The 7,221-nt window shown below is 40.5% G+C and overlaps 1 protein-coding gene across 1 annotated transcript in view; it reads right to left on the bottom strand.

Annotated features, from left to right (window-relative positions):
• The window catches only part of LOC138023309 (ATP synthase subunit C lysine N-methyltransferase-like), a 29,989-nt gene continuing 22,768 nt past the window's right edge, over nucleotides 1–7,221 (bottom strand). The window contains exons 5-9 of the mRNA XM_068870348.1: nucleotides 6,350–6,383; nucleotides 5,887–5,994; nucleotides 5,512–5,562; nucleotides 5,337–5,423; nucleotides 1–3,056 (exon numbers count right to left, since the gene is read on the bottom strand). The gene's annotated coding sequence lies outside the window, so the exon portion shown is untranslated. The remainder of the gene's footprint in view (nucleotides 3,057–5,336; nucleotides 5,424–5,511; nucleotides 5,563–5,886; nucleotides 5,995–6,349; nucleotides 6,384–7,221) is intronic.

Raw genomic sequence — 7,221 nt, 5'->3', positions numbered from 1 at the left:
TCAAGTTCCAACTTTAATGCGATATTACACAAAGAAAATATACTTACAAATTTCATTATTGCAATAAGAGAATGTAACAAAAAAGTACGCGATAACCGGGTTAGCTGTTGGCTTAATCTTTTCTTCCTCACCACGGACATATTCAAAAGGAGTCAAGGCTTTGCGTTGTTAAACACATGAACAATAATTACACCGTAAACACATGAATCGATCGAGCTTAGTCAAAAATCCTGCGTAACATATAACCAGCTGACCTTGCTCCTTTTTTTCTCGCGTCCCACACCTGGTGAAGGACGGGCTCTGCTGCACAGACTTCCTTCTTTTAGATCGGATAACCGACTCGTGCTGAGCTTTCGAATGAACTACCGTCTTTATAAACCCCTGAAATGTCGTGACCGTAACGTAGCAAGATCTACATTTTCGCGATGGTAATAAACCATCGTCGACAGAAATTTTCAAACCAGAAAACTCTTCTCAATCCCGTACGATTCCTTCCCTAATTGTCTTTTCACCAAATAAATCCAAAGGATGGTTGCTACTAATAATATATCTGTTGAAAGTACGGCAAACAGAAAATAGAATCCCTTCGGCCATTCTCTTCCGATTTCTTCCGGTTATCATTTTTATTGTGTTCCCATCTGACCAATCAGTGGCGAAAACGGATTGGGACCGGCCAGAGCTCTCGATCCGAGGCGCTGGCCAAGAGGATCGCAGCTCTGGGAACGAGAATGAAGGATCGTGCTGCACGTGTGGCACGCATTTGAGCACAAATTTCTGCGCATAAGCTGCACAAAGGCCGGTTTACACAGTACGATTTGTCGGCCGGTTTTGTCTGGCCGATAAATCGTACCGTGTAAATTGCGTAAAAACGTGTCATTTTTCCTCAACAAAATATTCCCGTTGTCCCTTTAGTATCCGCCATTTTGAACTCTGTAATTTTTTAAGTATTTATGCGCATTACCCACTCGCATACCCTTTGATTGACTTGGCGGCTTCGGCCCGACTTAAAACATCTGTTGCATTGAATCGGCTCGATTTTCATTTCCGTGAATCGGACGTTCATCGGCTGTCAAAGTATATGCAAGATTTGCTCTCCGACACCGTCGGGCCGATAAATCGGGCCGACAAATCGTACAAAGCGTTGAAACTGGCCTTAACAACGATGCGAAATCACCAAATTTGATGTTTTGATGACAACGTAAGCATGCAACAGGGAATCCTTCATTCTTTATTTTAACTTTGAAACCGCTCGTACCAACTTATTTTTAGGATACTTAGCCCACATTGTAACACGTGAACGAGATGGAATCATCGCGAAAGAATTACAGTAGTTTAAAGTAATATTATGAGGTGACGCTTTCGTCAACTTCGCCGTCGTAGATCTTAAGTTAGGGAGTTTAACCAAAGACAACGGCTACGGCAACACAACGCCACAAAGCAAGAATATCATTGGTTAAGAAGGCAAAAATAATCGTGCTGCACGTGCAGCACGAATTTCCGTGCATTTTCGCATTTTTGCCGCACTCCACAAAACAACAACGTGAAATCACCAAATTTTAGGTTTTGACGACAACGTGAGCACATAACAATGTAAAAGTCATTTTCTATTTTTACTTAACCATTTGTACCCATCCAGTGACAGGATAGTTCGCCCGTATTGTATAACGGCAACAAGACGGAATAATTGCGAAATACTTGCGATAGCGCTAAGTTCTATTTTGGTGTGATGTTTTCGTTGCCGTTACCGTCGTCTTTGCTTAAACTCCCCAATAATTTATGATTTACGATGGCGATATGTACCAAAACGTCACTCTTTCGCGATCATTGCATCTCGTTCACGTCGTACAATTGTGGGCGAAGTACCCTAAAAATAAATTGGGTACGAGAGGTTTTATTTTGTATCACGTTGTCGTAAAAGCCTCAAATTTGATGATTCCACGTCGTTGTTACGCAGAATACCTCAAAAATATGCGCTAAAATGCGTGCCGCACTTGCAGCACGATTATTTTTTCTCTAACCCAATAATATTATTGCTTTGTGGTGTCTTCAGTGGCCGTAGCCGTCCTCGGTTCTTAAACTCCCTGGTCCCTAATGAAGCAACGGCTTGAACTTGACTCAAACTCATGACTGCGCAACTGCACTGCACTCGCTCTACCATCTAAGTTATCAAGCCCGTTGGGGGGTGTCTACAAAACGAAGACCGAAGAGTCAAAAACGAAGACTTGAATCTCAACTCATTTAAAAGCTGTTAAAAGGTGCTGAAACGCATTGTTCGGCGCTAAAACAATAAAATCAATGGGGTTTTCGTTTTGTAGAAATGCCCCCCCGAAGACCCTCGCTAAAAGCGCTTTATTTCCACTGGGACTTTTGCCACCGAAAGAAGGTCATCCCCTTTGACTTAATAGTCTCACACAAAGAACGGTGGATGTATCCCGTCAATGGTGATTGGTCAAATTGCAGGCCTTCCCATCAAGAAACCGTGAGATACTACCACGCGGCGAAAAAGTGTGTAACTAACAGATTTACCTACTTTTCAGTGGACTACATTGAAATCCCCAATGATATTAAAGATAGCCTTCGAGATTCACACAAGAAGTATCTCACGAGTGAGTTTGGGTTGACGTTCGACTAAGACCTGACACTGCGTTTCTAGCTGCGAAAATAAAGCTTTTTGGCGAGAGTCTTCGTTTTGTAGTTTGAGGGGAACATGGACAACGTCCTCTATTGCTTAAATAACACAACAAAATATAACTTTTTGATCGGTTGCTTTATCTCAAGAGAGGCACTTCCGGAAGGCAGTTTTCTATTAAGCAATAGCCATTGAAGCAGATTCAACCAAGCCTTTGCCTGTTGGGTGCATCTGGCAAAATAGTCCAAAATGCATCTGGGGCTTCTCTTTTATGGTGCAAGCAGGGACAGTCTGAATTATGTTGATCTCTTTTTAGCTGACTAAACATTCGCTCTGACGATGGGCTAACACTCGGAACGTCAGCTTTGACGCGCAACTGCACTGCACTCGCTCTACCATCTAAGTTATCAAGCCCGTTGGGGGGTGTCTACAAAACGAAGACCGAAGAGCCAAAAACGAAGACTTGAATCTCAACTCATTTAAAAGCTGTTAAAAGGTGCTGAAACGCATTGTTCGGCGCTAAAACAATAAAATCAATGGGGTTTTCGTTTTGTAGAAATGCCCCCCCGAAGACCCTCGCTAAAAGCGCTTTATTTCCACTGGGACTTTTGCCACCGAAAGAGGGTCATCTCCTTTGACTTAATAGTCTCACACAAAGAACGGTGGATGTATCCCGTCAATGGTGATTGGTCAAATTGCAGGCCTTCCCGTCAAGAAACCGTGAGATACTACCACGCGGCGAAAAAGTGTGTAACTAACAGATTTACCTACTTTTCAGTGGACTACATTGAAATCCCCAATGATATTAAAGATAGCCTTCGAGATTCACACAAGAAGTATCTCACGAGTGAGTTTGGGTTGACGTTCGACTAAGACCTGACACTGCGTTTCTAGCTGCGAAAATAAAGCTTTTTGGCGAGAGTCTTCGTTTTGTAGTTTGAGGGGAGCATTTGTACAAAACGAAGACCCTATCGATTTTATTGTTTTAGCGCCGAAAAATGCGTTTCAGCACGTTTTAACAGTTCTTAAATTAATTGAGATTCAAGTTTTCGTTTTTGGGTCTTCCTTTTTGGGTCTTCGGTCTTCGGTCTTCGTTTTGTAGGCACCCCCCGTTGGGAGCTGGTCACTTTCAAGTTCATATTGGTTGCGTTCGCATTAGGGAGTCAACAGTACTGTTAAATCAAGTTCTATTTTTCAGTGTTCCCCTAGGGATTCATTGGTCGCGGTCACACTTAGAGAAACACAGTGTAACAAAAGTGTTGACACTAAACCAGTGTCCACTCTCTGGTTTTTTGAATCCCTAGGGGAACACTGAAAAATAGAACTTGCTTTAACACTAGTGTTAACTCTCTAGTGCGACTGCAACCACTAGAGTAGTGTCAACACCAGTGTTACACTGTGATTCTCTCAAGTGTGATCGCAACCATTATCTCCAGTAATAGATGAATGTGTGAATTACATAAATGTAGTTCAAATCGTAGTTAATAGAGGGGACTGGTTTTGAAGCTCGGCAAACATCAAAGGAGCAAACAAAGATGCCAAGATTTTGGTTGGAAAGTCCACGACCGTGCACAATCTTTTGCTTTGCGCTCATACACTTTGTAACCAACACTTTTCTATTGGTTAGTTCCTCAATACGGAGTAAACAACTATTGTGTGTTTCCTGCACTGCCAAGGCCAAAAACGAGAACAAAAACCTACAACAAAGAAATTTGTCGGGTTTTATAACCATTCCCCTCTATTAACTATGTTCAAATATATGACAGCACCTCCCATTTGTGGTCCTTATCTGAGGAGACTAAAGAATCTTAGGGCGCGTTCGATTGACCGTATTCCGGAATAGGAATAAACGGAATAGAAGTTAGAAATCCTGCGTTTTTACGGAGATTCACATTTATTTAAATTTGTCAAACACCTGTTAAAATGCTATTTTAAACATATCTTTATTATTTAGATCACCTTTGTAATGTGAATGTGTGATCTGTTGACTTGAACTCAATTTAGAAATTGTTGATGAAAAGTTCAATTTTACGGAGCTGTGTTACCAAAGCATAATTAATGCAATGGTTATGAAAGTCCACAAGTCTTCTTGTTACTCTTGTCGAAACGCCAGACATAGCGTATTAAATCATCACTCCACATATTTTTATTCCGGTCAATTGAGTGCACCCTTAGTATTATTCTGTACTTTCTCAAATCCCATAAAAACGATGCCTATGAATTTTTTTTAGAGGGGGAGGGGGGGGTAAAAGAGGTGTACTATGGGATTTGAGAAAGTAGTGAATGGTTGGGTGGGAGATTAATCCTCCACCTCCCGCACTGTAGTCCAATGCACGACCAATTGAGTCCATCGCTTGGTGCAAGTGGACAGAGGTTCAAAGTCTGGCCCACCAACATTCCGTATCTTTAGATACCTTAGGAGAAATCACTGCCATTGTACTGACATCTGCCTTTCCAGTCACCCATTAGGCAATTTCTATTTAACATTCCCACTGTTCAAAAAGGGTTGGTGCAAAAGTCTCTATTTCAGTTTAGTGAGATCAAATTAATATGGGCTGAATTCTGCCGCCTGAATCACACTTTCTTAATCTCTTCACCCACAGAAGAACAACTACAGTATAATACAATTTTTGGCAACCTACGTTTAAAAAATCCCAAACAATCTGTCAGTACTTAGAGCAAAATTACCACTAAGTTCCATACATACCCGTTCAGTATACTCAGACGCAATCTGCGAGATTTCCTCCGATTGAAGTCCAAATATTGATCCAACTGTACTGGATCATTGTGCACCCTGAAAATAAATAATATCGGTAATCATTTGATTATTGTTCACAGAAAATGATCGTTATCTACACAAATGAATCCCCTCACTGCCTTACCTCTTTTCCTTCCATAACAGAAACTCCCTTCAGCAATGATTTTAGACGTTTCTGGAACAAACAAAAATAAGACAACATACTGTTTGGGAAAAACTAAAACTTCAGTACGGCTACATTATGAAATTTCAAGCAATTGGATTTTTTTCAAATCAAGATAACACTAAATGTAACAATTTTTCTTTATAAAATACAAAAAATAGCGGTGTGCAAAACACGTGCCAACATGTCACAGTGATTCAGATCGGAGGAGCACATGTAGTTGTGAAGGGTCTCTGTTCGGTGGTAGATCGAGCTAGAGTATCCACCAGAGACGGATTTAAACTAGTAGCAACCATATGCAACCCTAGCTGTCAGCATTTTACACGAGTACAATACCTATAGCTGCTCCACCACACATTCATCTTCTTCACTTGCCAATTCTGAATTTACTCTTCCAGGAATGGCAGCCGCCGCAGCCTTTTTCTTCTCAGTTTGCTCCTTTTCCTAATGAAAAAGGAAGTACATGTAATAACAATGGCATTTACATGTACATGTACATTCTTGTCACTGATCATCAAATATCTCTTAACTGGCTGCAACAGAGGGAATACAGAGACTAGTACAATGACTACTGCTTCAGTTTTCATTTATCCTCCATCCTACTTTCACTGCCTATGGGTTCTATTCTACATTTGCAACTGAGCAGCTCCCAGGTTGCTTGACTGACCCCAGCTCATCTGTAGAGCCATTTGCAGCACAATCACATGGTCATCACCTGAAATCCTATTTAAACCCGGCCATTTTTTCAACTGTGAAGATCGTTTGTTAAGAAAATCATGATTGTCTCTTATTGACTTACTTTGTCTCTCTGCTCTTTGCAAAATCCATACTGCCTGTGCAATTTTAACAAATTGAATACAAATTTAGCACAGGTAAATAAAAAAACCAATGGAAAAGAGAAAGAATGGGCTCCTACTTTGGAGGTTATGGAATGTGACTGTGTAGCCACAGATGATTTTAAACAAAAAAACGTAAAACAGTAATATTGTTTCAATAGACCAATTTCGATACATTAAAATTCAGTCCTAAACAAAAGGCATCATCACAAGGCTCTCAGGGAAATAAACTCATACAAATCCTTATATTAATTCCCCAGAGCCTCGAGATGATGCCTATCGTTTAGGACTGAATTTGAATATATCAAAATTGGTCTATTGGCTTTAGACCATTCCAAAGAGTTAAAGATCAGTGACATTCAATCAAGGTGGAAAGAGAATCTCTAACATGATCTGTGCTCCTCAGGAAAATGGATGACCACTCCATGCATCATAGTAAAATGAATAATCATTGTCATATTGTATGGGTGGTTTTTTATGTAACATCATTGCTGCCACATTGGTTGGTAAAACTAGAAGATCTCTCATTGGCTCGATCCTCTTGTTTGTCTACCAGAAATAATTATCGTACATTAAATAAATAAATAATATTATTGTTATCCGAGTCTCTAGAGATTGGTTGCAAACCGTGTATTGTAGTTGACAACACGTGCAACAAATGTTGAAATGTGTGTTGTCTGCTTCTAGAAACTGAAAAACAATAACTTGATGAATGATGTCCTTGTAAATAATGAAAATGTCCCTTAACCCATTCACACCCCCCCCCCCCTCACCCCCAAAACGTTTTCTTTGCTTTCGTTGAAAAACATGGCTGTTGATCACGTGAGTGAAAACC

The sequence above is a fragment of the Montipora capricornis genome, chromosome 1 (assembly GCF_036669925.1).
Source record: "Montipora capricornis isolate CH-2021 chromosome 1, ASM3666992v2, whole genome shotgun sequence".
Lineage (NCBI taxonomy): Eukaryota > Metazoa > Cnidaria > Anthozoa > Scleractinia > Acroporidae > Montipora > Montipora capricornis.
The sequence above is the reverse complement of the archived record's forward strand: the minus strand, read 5'-3'. Positions and strand labels throughout refer to the sequence as shown.